Source organism: Pistacia vera, unplaced genomic scaffold, assembly GCF_008641045.1.
Source record: "Pistacia vera cultivar Batoury unplaced genomic scaffold, PisVer_v2 Contig230, whole genome shotgun sequence".
NCBI classification, from domain to species: Eukaryota; Viridiplantae; Streptophyta; class Magnoliopsida; order Sapindales; family Anacardiaceae; genus Pistacia; species Pistacia vera.
In genome coordinates this window covers 392,967-407,402 of record NW_022196036.1, presented here as the reverse complement: position 1 = coordinate 407,402, position 14,436 = coordinate 392,967, and the positions used below count along the sequence as shown (strand labels likewise).

At 32.6% G+C, this 14,436-nt stretch overlaps 2 pseudogenes; both read right to left on the bottom strand.

Moving 5' to 3' along the window:
• Positions 1-1,378: 1,378 nt before the first annotated feature.
• Positions 1,379-2,623, bottom strand: LOC116131199 (annotated as a pseudogene).
• A 4,023-nt stretch (positions 2,624-6,646) lies between these two features.
• On the bottom strand, positions 6,647-7,895 carry LOC116131198 (annotated as a pseudogene).
• Positions 7,896-14,436: the final 6,541 nt, after the last annotated feature.

Genomic DNA, 14,436 nt, shown 5'->3' with positions numbered 1-14,436 from the left:
GTAGTACTGTTCAAAATGGCAATTAGAGTGCTATTCGGATCAAACGGTGGAGACGAAGAACCGAGGTCCTGCGGCGAAGATGGTCGACCAGTGAGGTAAGAGCGAGATCTTAGCTAACGAACGCAAAACACACCTAAAATGAAAAATACAATGGAAAAGGGTATTTGACTTACTAGAAAATGGCGATCGGAGCGTGAGTCGTGAATGAGACAAAAGAAGAAGACCACGCAGCGATGGAGGTTGAGGGCAGAGTCTCGATCAAAATGTATATTAGGGCCAAGAATTTTTTTTTCTTTTTATATGTATTGTTTAGTGAAATAAAAGGGCATATTGGTCATAATATGCAAATATGTGAGATAATAGGGGCACACCAAATTTCATGGCATTTTTGAAATATTGATAATAAGCAAGGCAATTTTGTCTAAAAATTAAGAAACTGAGGACAAATCCGTCTTCTTGTGCAAATTGGGTGTTTTGTAATTATTAACAAAGCCAAGGATATTACATCTACATTGTCCATTGGGGCAAATTGGATTACAGAAGTAATTTTTAATAATACTCTCTCCTGGTAATATTATTCCTGGCGATTTACCCCCAATTTGGTACTTTTTGACATTTTTTTTTTCCAGGAATAGTTTTTTACAAAACAACCAACATAGTTATCTACCCAATTTAAAATATATTTTTCCATTTTAATATTAACCCGATCCAAACTGGCCTTACATGTTAAATGTATATATTTTCCACTATTCTATGAATGTATAGTTTTTATTTCATAATACAGTATACAGATTATGTATATTTGTCAACGGCGGTAAATATTTACATGGGCTGATAGGCAAATATGTTTAACAAAGACTAGCTATGGTATTATAGCTGATAGTTGCGGTAACTGGTACCCGGTAAAGGCAGTAGCTAGGAAATTGGATTAGAACGTGAAACTAGATAAACAAAGTCATCAAATTTTATTTTTTTCATCTCACACCACCCAGGAGCAACAGTTTTGAGAGTAATACCAATTAATGAAAGAAAGGAAACTAGATTTATTTATTATGACTAATGTAATTTTTGTTTTTGAAAGGTAAATTTCATAGAAGAAATAAATTATATAAAAACTAAGAGCATACCCCGAAAGAGGTTTAAAAAAGACTAGAACAAATTATCTATCTTTTTAAACATAAGGATAGAAACAAACGCTTAAAAGAGCATACAACTCCAAACAAAGAAAGATAGGCATAAACGCCCTAACAGACGCGGAGGCTCAAACCAAACAAAGAAGAGAAAACAAGCAAGGGTGCTCAAGAAGAGTGCACAAACTCAGAACAAACACCATTAATCTTAAAATTTGCATTTTGTGCATGAAAGTTTATTGAAACCATTAATTATTGATTACAGTCTCTTGGGGTGAACAATTATCCGTGGATCCCAAGCGAGTGGCGTTGACATAATCTTGGGTAGAATGAGCTGTATACCGGGGGCTATAAGTCCGATTACCTAAACCTCTGAGTACCCCTCCTTCTTTATAGTCCGGGCCCTTTGTGCGCCATAAGTAAAGCTTCTTATCAGCTCCCAAGCTGCATTCATCATCATGATTTTGTCTCCAATGGTGAGAAGTAGTTCTTATTTGGCGCTTCTGCAACTACCTGCATGCGTTCGTTAAAGCACCTTTCAATGTTTGAGTCTCGCATTGATGAGTTAATCTAAGATAATTTGACACATGTTTGATATTTTAAGATTAGAAAAAAACCTAATTTAAACTTACTTACACTCATTATTATTGAATAATTTTAAAGGTTGTGCAGTTATAATAATCATTTTAACGTGATGGTATATATGAAATACACACCTTTCCCTGATAAGAAGCTGTTGTAGTAGATGCACTGCCCAAAGTGTTTGAACATAGACTCAGATTATCAAAAGCAGCCTAGGCACAATATCATAACTGTAAACAAACAAAAAGTAATTAACGGCGTTCTCTTTTAACTTCTTTTCATGAACTCACAAACTTTTCATCTCCTACCCTGGGTTGCCACAATGTGTAAACACCCTCTAATCCTCCCATAACTCTGTCTCCTCATGCAAAGCCAAAATCGCTGCAAGAGAATAGCCAACGCACCGCCTAAACTGTGGCCTGTCACTATGTATTTTGCTCTGTCGTTTTTGCTAAAAGTTCTTTTAACATATCCCTGATCGCATAGTATGCTAAGGGCCAGGGCGGTTATCCTTTTCCTTATCGATCATCTTGGGCCAACCTTTGACCTTTGGTAAACCTAGAGCCTTCATAGAACCACCATGATCTTGCCTATGCCATCGATCTCATACCAAGAGAGATACAAGTCAGAACTCCATGCGTCTGCACAACAAAGTTTCAGTACCTCTAAAGACACAACATAGTATCCGGCCAGATACTCATTTTATCAGAAACATAACTGCTTGGTCGTGGCTTTTTCTTGAAATCTGCCATATAAATTAACGAGGATATATTATTAGTTAGCACTCAGTCTACCATATAATTCCAAGACAAGAAGCACTACGATAATTTAGAATAGAAATTATAATCAATTTTTATTTTTTATGACGTGTTCTCACCATTCCAGTAGTCATAAGATCCCAAAAATTCCATCTGCACAAAGACAAATTATAATAAATACAATGGATTTATAATTTTACAAAGAAAAATAAATAAATTAAAAATTTTATCTCTGCTAGTGCTATTAAAATAAAGCAACAGTTAATTACTTAATTTGCACAGAGGAAGATTTGTAGTGTGTTATATCGTATTAAGTTAATATACCTTCCAGTTTTGGGTGACGATAGTTTCGATGTAGGCTTGTTCTCATATGATGCTTTGGATGCCATCATGGACAGTGCCGCATAGTATCTTTCATCTCCATATTTGATACAGGCTCCAACTCCCTCGCTGTCCACATTTCCAGTAAACGATAAGAATGAAGCTGAATTTTTATCTGGCACAACCACCCTCCCTGCACCACACACATTGTTAATCAACAACGAATTAAATCAGTTCTCATTATATTAGACCAACAAATTGATCAATTGTAATTAGCCCATGGCATGATAGATTTGACTATGCAAACTGCGTAGATACACATATTTGGACAAACGTTTGCACAGACCACATTCTTTTAGAGTGATCGAGTGATTTGATAGGAATTTTTAGGTTTTATTACTCAAGAGGTATGAGTTCAAATCTTCCTCGATTGTTAATAATATGTGGTGTTCAAAATCGGTAACTGGTTCGGTTACCCATTTTTTAACGAACTGTTATGGGGAAAACTAGTTTTCCATACTTTGCAGTGCATTTTTTTAAACTTGTTTTAGATATAATTTTATTTATGAATTTCATGTTAAATCATATCTACAATACTAAATATTTTATGTTACAAAATTTATAATTTCATGAATTCAATATCCATACTGAATATTTTAGTTATCAATATTATGATTCATGTATCCACATAACATGAAAAGATTAATCAATACAATCGAGAAGATTTGTTTTGTGTTGATCGAACATTTAACAGTATTAATTATATATTAGTATTTCTCTTTTACTATTAACTTTGATTTTAAATTTAGATAGAATCCTAGACAAATCGGGGGAGGTGATTTAATCAACCTCTCATTCTCACCTAGTACTGGTTCTCGTAATCCTTAACTGGAAACTGACAAGAAACTGATTCAAAAAATCATCTTAAACTGAAACCGAACAAGTTTCACCAAATCCCCATTTTTTGGTTCAGTTTATGGATTTTTTTTTAACACTTCTAGCTAATAAAAGTAGTCATAGAGCTTTTCCTTATTAGTAGTTTCAGAATCTTGAGTAATTAATTGAATTATGCATAAACTAACTCACTCTCCATCATTTAAATAAACAAAATGAAAAATAAAAACGTTTGCAGAGACACAGACATCTACAGACTACAGAGTAGACCACATCACGTGCTAAAAACCAAAAAAGTTCTTATCCGCTTGGAATATTTCTAATTTTCTTTTATATATATAATTGGTAATAGAGAAAGGGAATGGCCATTTAAGTGGATGGGACCCATTAGAAATATTAAATAAGAATATGATGCTTTCATATTCTATTTCAATCTTTCCTGGAAGCTTCTACAATGTCGGAACTTACTGTATTTGTATTAATATCATAAAGCCTTTGATGTAGTTGTTGATGATATTATAATAGTATTAAGACAGAAAGCCAGCTAAAAATAAAATAAATAAATTAGGCTTTCAGTCAATATACATGCGTAGAATTTCGTATAAATTAATTTTGTAGCATAAACCTAACCTTACCCAAAATTTTATTTTATTTATTTTGCCCTCTCTATGGGATTGCCTGAGGGTGAAATCTCACAATGTTGGAACTACTCTGAACTAACCGTTGCTGGATTAATTAGTTGGATCCAAAACTAGATAATTTAAAGAGGGTTTGCCTGAGCTTATAAATTAACTTATAAGTTTAATTTTTAAATAATTACGTGTTTGGTTAAAGTACTTGTAAGTGACTGATAAGTAGTTGACGTGTTTGGTAAAATGTGGCTTATAAGTACATTTTATTATAAAATGACTAAAGGGATATTCATTAAATAAGAGTATATTATGAAATTTTAAAATTAAATAAAGATATGTGGTAATATACTTAGTCAAACTAGTTATAGCAGAGTGTTTATAAGCACAAAAAAAAAAAAAAAAAAAGGTATCTCCCCCCAAACTTATCTTTTTTTTTTTTTTTAAATTACTTATAAGCTCAAAAAATTATAACAACGGGTCAGCTTAATTTTAGAGTTTATAAACTAGTTTAACCAGTTTATAGTTTAGACAAACACTCTCTTAATTGGTTATAATACGAAGATAGAAAAATCCACATATATTATTGTTACATTAAAAATTAACCAAGTTTGAATTATAGAATTTAGGGAAGTGGGTATCAGTTTGTGCCTACCTTTTCTCGTCATGTTGTTCTTCTAACAACAGTTTATTCTAACCACCGTAAGTCCAGATTGACCTTGAAAATACGCGCTAATCGTTTAATGACTCCCTCTCTTACACACTAACAGAAGTAATATTAAGTGATTAAGCTATTAAGCTTCTGCATGCAGGTCTGAGTCAGAGGTTGACGTTTATATAGCCTTGCACTATATATATGACAACGTCAAGACTCAAAAAATCACAGATAAATAATTAAATAAAAGAGAACAAACTAACCTCGCAAGAAATTAAGCAGGAGCACACCGAGGTTTTGGTTACTTGATAAAAGGTTTAGGAATAACTCAATCGTTGAACCAATAATTGACATTGGCTTTGCCACAGATCGCAAAACTTCAGTACAACGATTGAGACAAATATGATCCACCTCCGACCAAACTTCCTCTTCTCTATAAGGCTTTCCACAAATTCCTCTTCTCTAGGTCACTGGAAAATAAGATGCGAAGGGATCAAAGCCCAACTCTTCAGGCTTCAGCACCATGTAACTGCCGGAGAATTCAAGTACCAGCCATAACGAAAGTTTAAGGAAATAAACTGGTAAGACTTTGTTTTTGTTGTGACTCAACCCTAAAGCAATATATATATATATCATCTAATCATACATTTGATCCATAAGGGAAATTGCCAAGAAATGGCAGGCATCAGTTCTGGTGGCTTTAATTTAATACACGAGGGATTTTATATTCTAAGTTGTATACTAATTTTTTTTATTCAAGTAATTTGTCTTTGTTTGTGTTATAATTTATATAATGCTATTTCTTAGAAAAGGATATAAATGTGAAAAGATATATCACTTTAAAACATGTATAATAATATTATTGATTTTTTATGTAAAAAAAACTTAAGTCATCATGTTGAGGCCTTTTGAATATTGAAAACGCAAATTTCGTCAAATGTTTAGCGATCGACTTTGTTAATTATTTCGACATACCAATTATCAATGTCCCTATTTACAGTAGTGGGTTAGTTTCCTCCACTTGACTTTGGTCAAAATGAGCATCCTCTCACCTAAAAAGGAAGCTGAATTATTTTGATTTTCGATGAAACTTTACACTGAATATCTTCCACTAACCAAAGAATTACCTTTTTGAAATTCCAGCACTGAGCGTTTCTATGGTCCTAATTAATCACCGTTCTAAATGCTGAATGTCTATGCAGTTGATTCTAATTCGGGAATACTTATTTTGAATCAGTGATAGAAAATTCATTATATTATTGAAATGAATAATATACCTCATAAAACTAGTGTGGCCTATGGTTCGATGAGGACTCTTGAGTGTATTATTTAAGAGGTTTTAAGTTCAAATATCTCTTCGGTTGTTAATAGGGTAGTCCTAGAACTCTTACTTGGCTGGTAATTCTAGGTCCCATAGGATTAATTGAGATGTGTGTAAACTAGCTCGGACATTGCGATCATAAAATAAAAAACTCATATAAATAGAGATCCCAAATTTGTGTTTCAACCATTTCCACATCTCAAATTACATTTTCTCTAAGTTACATATCTTCTTGGAAATGGATATATCAACTTTTTAGCAGAGACCTCACTTATTCTGTTATTCATTCTATTTTTAGTAACCATTCGAATTACATGACCATTTAACGTTAACAACAGCACAATTTACGAAGACCATCAAGGAATTTCACCTATGAGATGGTAGAAATCCGTCGGAGATCCCAAACGAGTAGCATTTACATAATCTTGGGTAGAATGCGCTGTATAGCCTGGCATAACCAACCGATTACTCTAAACACCTTGAGAACCACCCTTCTTTATAGTCTGGTCCCATTTTGTAACTATGGTGAAACTTCTTATCAGCTCCAAAATGCATTTATCATCATTGGAATTGCATTCAGCGGTGAGAGTAATTCTTTTGGTTGCTCCGGAACAACCTGCTCAATAATCAAAATAATTTGCATAATCAGTTGTAAGCTGCATCTTCTCAATCACCAAGTCATACGAATTATAACCATGCAAAATGCAACTAAAACATTGTTCTTAGTAGAAGGAGAGTGATGCTCACCTTGGCTTCATAGTGGCGATTATAGTAAATGCAGGTCCCAAGTGCTTAACATAAGATCTGAGTCATCGTAAGGTAACCTTGGCACCATGTCATTCTGTAAACAAGTCTAAATATCAACACTATGCTCTTTCAACTTCATTCCATGAACTTACCAAACGTTCATCTCCTACCCTTGGTTGCCCATATGTATAGATCCCTTCCAATCTCTCCAACAACAGTTTCTCCTCATGCATTATCAAAATTGTGGGAAAGAGAATAGCCAGTGCCCCACCAACTGTGACCTGTCAATAATATTTTGCTCGATCATTTTGCTCAATTGGTCTTTTAACATCTCCCTGATTGCATAGTAAGCTAGGGGCTCTGGGCGCTTATCTTCTAGCTTATTCATTTCTTTAGCCAACCTCTTGTTTTTGCAAACCTAGGCCTTCATAAACCACCATGAATATTTCCCACACCATTGATCTCATACCAAGAGAGATCAAGTCTGAGCACCCATCTGCATCGAAGGGCTCTGTTCCCCTAAAAGACACAATTACGTGTCATGGTCAATACCTTTATCATGGAGCATGAAGGCTGGTGTTGTGCCTTATCTTGATAATCTGCCATATAGCATTGACTTAATTATGATACTTATCTAATAACAAGCAGTTTGAATTTAGAAAAAGAAGATCATAGTTTCTTACCATTCCAGTAGTCATAAATCCCAAGTAATCCATCTGCAGAACGAAATAATTAAGCGGATATATATATGTATAATAAATATTTTGGAAGAATTATAACAATATTGTTATACCTTCCAGTGATCTTTAACTGTAGTTTCAATGTAAGCTCTGTTCCATATGCTGCTTTAGATGCCATCATGCATAAGTGGCAAAATATCTGGCATCTCCATGTTTGATGCTACTGTCCAGCTTCACTCGCTTATCTAATTTCCAATAAACAAATGAAAGTTGCTGATTGTCTGTCGGTTTTACCAACTTCCCTGAAATGCATTGACCCTCTCTTTTAATTTTGTTATTAAGCAGGAAAACCATTAAAATTCGTGAAAATAAACATCAAAAAAAAAAAAAAAAAAAAAAATCATCTAATGAGTCCATCGTAGATCTAAGCTGATGCATGATCACCTCCGTGTTAACATTGCATTTATCAGCGATAGATTTACAAATGTCTTCTTATAGGCAATACAGATAATATTTTCTTGAAGTATTTACTTATATAGCTGATCACAAGAGTAACTACTGTATTTTAAAGTTTATGAATTATTTAGGGATTAAATAAGCGGGTTGTCAATCTGCTTGTGCTTTGGAGCACATAAATAGAAATTTTCATAAGATCATCATTACATTTGTGCACAAAAAAGAAAAAAAAAATCTTATATACACTTAACAATTAAAATAGCAAAGTGTTTACATTTTTATGCATAAATTTCCTTAGATTGTAACGGTTCAAGCAACATGGTTAAAAATGCCATCTAATCACTTAATTTTATTTTTCCTTACAGCCACAGGGGAACCACAAGGTCCCACAACACAATGGTTGCTTTAGAGCAATGGCTTTGAGCTGTAAGGTAATCCTCTGACTGCTTTAAGCAAAATATAACTTAGACTTTAGAGAGATGTTTGGTGCTTGCACCAACTTAAGCTCACGGGTGTAGTCAAAGTAACTAGTGATGGGTCACTTGATCCTGTTAAATATATAAATTATTAAAAGTAATATATATTTTATAATAATAATAATTTTGATACCACTAAAATTTATATTCACTCTGTTAAAATTACTTATATTTATGATCCATATTTTATTGATTTGGTTTAGGTCACAAGGTAAGATGATGGCATTTTTTATTATTGCTTTAAAAAATTTCTCTATATGTTTTAATTGATGAAAGATCATGAGTTATGTTACCTTACGTTATTTTTATCATTTTATGTATTATTTTTTATATTTATTATCTTAGTATATATATAATTTAAATTTATCTGATCTTGGACTCCACTACCAGAAATCCTGACTACGCCCTGCTTAAGCTCCATCTTTTCTAGGCCATGACCTAAAGCTTTCTAAAACACTATGTTAACAAACTTTTATCATATTAAAAAGAGAACGCCCAGATCTTTTGGCAAAATCGTTTCACACACAGTAAGCATGCATTTCCCCAGAAGAGCCGCAATATGTAAGAACTAAGAATCTATACGAGTAATTTTGTATATTTATAATATTAGAGCCAAATATAACAAACCTTTTATCATATTAAGAAAGAGAACGCCCAGATTTCGGTTACTAGACACAAGATTGACCAAGAACTCGATCCCCGACCCTGCATGCCAATGGTTCGCAAAGAATAGCAGAAACTTCTGTACGACGATGGAGATAAACATGAGCCATCTGCGGCGGACCTCTCTTCCCTTGCTTCTGCTATCGACGAAGTCTCTCTTAGCAATGTCACTGTATATTAAGATACGAATCAGATCAAAAAATTTCACTTCTTCTGGTTCAAGAGCATGTAACTACAGGTGAAACCTTTGTCACACTCCCCCATGACTTTGCTTGCTTGTATGCAAAGAATGGAAGCTTGATCTATTTCTCTCTTTGATGTTTATTCTATTTCAAACTTCAATTAACTCTCTCATCTCATCTCTGATATATACTTGAAAAGCAAGTATAATGCCACACAAAAGAAACATAATTGCAAGGGACTAGTAATGAGAGTGGGTATAACCCAGACTACACAACTTATTAAATTATCAATGCTCACATGCACTTATTAATTGTACTAAATAATTATGGCAAAAAAGTTCAAACAAAGTGGATTTTGGATGGAAGAAAAAATATTATCAGTATATTTCTTATCGATTATCCTAGCTATATAAGTTATTCTCTATTTAAATACTTAATTTTATCCTTGTAAGTAATATTTTACATAGTTTTTTAGGGATTATACATTTTAAGTAATTTCTAATTTTATCCTCTGAAATTATAGTCCACTTAGTCTGGTCATATTATTTGCTACATTAATTTAGGCCGAACAACTTGTGAATACCCAAAGTTTGTCATAACGCAAGTTGATACCCAAAGGTTTTAAAACGACACAATAGGTACCTTTCGTCATGTTCTGTTAATGATTTCTGTTTATTAATAGTGAAAAGACTAAAATGCCCTTAGAAGTTTGAATTTTTTTTATATTAAAATTTCTAAAAAACCCCCTAGTTTACAATTTAACTAAATACCCCAATATATAAAATTTTTGTAAAATAACAAAAACACCCCCGCCCCTGCAGTGTCAGATTCCGGCCACCACCGTCGGAATCTGGCCGAAAGTTGCATTACGACACACGACCCGTCGGATCTTGTGTCGTAACGTGCCGATCTTTTCTTTTCCGGCCAGATCTGCCACATATCTGGCCGGAAAAGGCCGATCTGGCCGTTGAAGCAGCAACCAGATCTGGCCTTTTCCGGCCAGATCCGTGCTGATCGGGGAAAAGGCTAATCTACGGCTAATCTAGCCGTCGCAGCCGCAAATGAAGTTTTGCGGCTTCGACGGCCAGATCTAGCCGTAGATCTGGCCTTTTCCGCCAGATCAGCCACGGATCTGCCGTGAAAAAGCCAGATCGCCGCGTTACGACACAGATCCGAATGGTCTGTGTCGTGATGCAGCTTTCCGGCCAGATTCCGGCGGTCGTGGCCGGAACTGGCACTGCAGGTGACGGGGGTGTTTTTGTTATTTTATAAAAATTTTATATATTGGGTTATTTAGTTAAATTTGTAAACCTAGGGGGTTTTTAGAAATTTTTAAATTTATAAAAAACTAAAATTCAAACTTTTAAGGGCATTTTAGTCTTTTCACTATTAATAAACAGAAATCATTAACGGAATATGACGAAAGGTATCTATTTGTCGTTTCAAAACTTTTTAGGTACCAATTTGTTGTTACGGTAAACTTTGGGTATGTGTAAGTCGTTCTCCCATTAATTTATTGAGTAAACGACTTTGTCCCACCCAAGGTTTGCCTTAATAACACTTTTCCACCCCAAAATTTTGAAAATACCACTTTTTCACCCAAAGTTTATATTCCGTTAATACTCAAAATACACTTCACTTTATCAGTTGGCATTTGGCGAGTTACCAAGAGCCAGGGTAAGAGGGTTTTTGTAGAGTAGAGGTCGGTGGATCGAATGCTAGTGACCGATTGAATATTCGTTGACGGAATCAACTGGAAATCAGCTAAGAACAAGATACCCTAGTTTTGCAATGACTAGCAATCAGTGAGAAATCAGGTGTCAAAATGAGAAAGGTTTTGTAGAGAAAAAACCAGAGGTTCAAATGGTTATGACGAATATATGTGTGTGTGTGTGTGTGTATGTGTGTGGAAGAGAGGAGATGAGGGGAAGAGATAAGATAAAAGAGAGAGAGAGAGAGAGAAGATGTGGGCTATTTAATTTAAAAAAAATTTACACCCTCAAAACATATTTATAAAAAAATGAAGAGAGTATTATATATCCAGTATATTATATTTATAAGAACGAAAGCTTGCTTTTGTGAAAGGCTAAGCTTTCTTATACATGTTGCAAAGATCTTTTTTTAGGAAAATTTGTATTATGTTAACAACATAAGTTGAATTATTGATATTTAGAGAATAGCATTTATTATGTCAATTGATGATCTCATAACTTTATTTTATAATATCTGTATTGGATTCTCTTCTTATCTCTAAGATCCAAACAATCATAAGAGAGAGATTAACACACTTAAATATTAAATTAATCGGCTGCCTAATTAGTTATTATGATGAGGATGCATTGACCAGCAATGACAAGCCTCCACCTTTTCTAGAAGCTTCCTTGCATCTGTCAAAGTTATGCAAGACGGGTGATTGAAATATTAATTTTATAAGGAGGTATATAAAAAGTTATACAAAAAGATAATTTTTATCTTTAAAATTTATAATTAAGAATAAAAATTATTTTTTTATATAATTTTTTATATACCTTTTTATAAGGTTAATATTACTCATATGTAATATAATTTTAATATCAATAGTTTTCAGACATATCACATTAAATAACCTTAAAAAATAAAACTTAAGGTTGGTCTAATAGTTTTTTTTTTCAGTTTTTGGATTTAAATTTAAGATCATATAATATAATATTATGACTTATTTGATCTTTTAAATTAAAAAGATGTTTAATGACCCTTAATAATTAATTAACATGTACATAAATTGATGAAACACTTTAATATTAAGAGAAAAAAACCTCCAAAAAATAATAATCAACAGTGAGAGAGGAGACTAAAAGGATATATCAGTTCCATAAATATGTTTTTTCTTTTTCTTTTTTTTTGGGCTTATATCCTTCTGATAAAGAATGTTCTTGTTTTACAAAAAATAAATAAAAAATAAAAATTATTGTGATTTGTTGAAGATACGACTTTAATGGAGTAGTCTTAGTACGACGATTACGTGAAACATGTGTTGTCGTGCACCACATTTAGTGCTCCTTTTTTTTTTTTTTTTCTCTGTCTACCTCTTTCTACCGTAACCACGTCATCATAAAGGACGATTTTGAGATTCTTCTTTATTGACATTGACGAAGACTTACTCATCTAGAAGCATCTTTAATATACTCTTTATTTTAAAAATAATTAAAGAATATTTTTATTTATTTTAAAATATAAAAAATATATTTTTATTTAAATTTAATAAAAAAACTCTTTATTTTTAAAAAAGAAACTTATTAAGAGAGAGTTAACAAATAAAATATATGAAAATTTATAGTTTATTAATTAAAATTATGATAGAAAGTAAAATTTGATTTTCTAAATACGAAGAGTCAAATTCACTCTTTAATTTATATTTTAAAGATAAAGAATCTGTTAAACTCTTATTTTTATAGATAAATTTTTTTTTATAATAAAGAGTTTTGATTATATAAAAAAAAATTTAAAAGTGCTTTAATAAAGAGTGCCGAAATTTGTTTTTAAAATTTTTGGATTAGAAAGCCATCCATGAGTGATTCACCCCATTTGATGATGGTGGAAGAATCATTGGAAGCTCACCACTCATTCTAAAGTTGGATGTGATAGCAACGCATTCCTTTATCAAAAATGGGCTGACGGGACTGGAATATAAGCCACTGGGCTTGATTGGCTGCTCGTTTATGAGATCTGAAATGGGCCAGAAGGCATAAAACCTACCCGTTTTATATCTCTGAAAGCTTGCTTCCGCCAATGGGTTATGCGAGATGGGCTAGAAATTGTTTGGGACCGGATAAGATGATGGATGGAAATATGTCTCACATCTAAAAAAAACTATTACTTGGACAGTCAATCAGTAACACAAAATATAACATCAAAAAGGTGGAAAACAAATCTTCTAATAATTAAATATATATTTTGCTGGCAATTATTTTATGGATTTGTGAAGTTTATATTTGATGGGAATCTACTTCCTATTTGATTGGATCTGGCAAGCTAGTTTTGAATTCTAACGCGTCTAGTGATCAGGTCATCTGATCTGAGGCATATTTGCAGAGTGTATTTTCTATGTTAAGAGGATGTGGCGGTGCCACATTTTTTTTTTTTTTTTTCTAAACAAACTTACATATATCTTAACTAATTCTTTAAAATCATAAAACTGGTGATTGGATAAAAGCCCTAATAGTCACCTTTATTAGTATCTAGAAACAGGGGCGGATCCAGAAATCTTTATTACGGTGGGCCAAACAAAAATTTTTAGTTCTAAAATTGAGAGTGGGCCACAATTTTTTAATATTTGACAATAAAAATTAAGGGTGAGCCAAAGTCAAACTAAATGGAATAATGTATTTAATTTTTGTTTTTTAAAAATTCATGGCCCACCCTTAATACACTTTGGATCCACCCTTGTCTAGAAAGACTCGAACTTGAAACTATTTTTGCTATTTTATCATCAGATTATCTAACGGTGTTCCAACACTTAACTAATAATTACTATTTGATTTCATTTTAAAAAGAGAAGTTTGAAATGTCGGTTTTGCAATTCCATTTATGGTTTTTTTTTTTTTTTTTTTTTTTTNTTGATGTTCTGGCAACTAATGATACTACATGAATAAGATTTAAGTTTTACATTTCTATATCCTTTGGAATATATATGATTAGATGTGGTATTTTCTCATAAATTAATTACATATTTGATACTAAGTTGTACATTTCTATATCCTTTGGAATATATTTAACTAATGATACTAAGTTGTGGGGCAAGTCACAGATTTTGACATCAATCATAATTCATAAACCCCATGTAAATATGTATTTTCTCATAAATTAATTATATATTTGAAGCCGAAATTATCCAGTTGAGTTGTTGACAATGAAACAACTTATCTAAGAGTTTATTTATTAGTAAGAAAAGCTTATTTAAAGT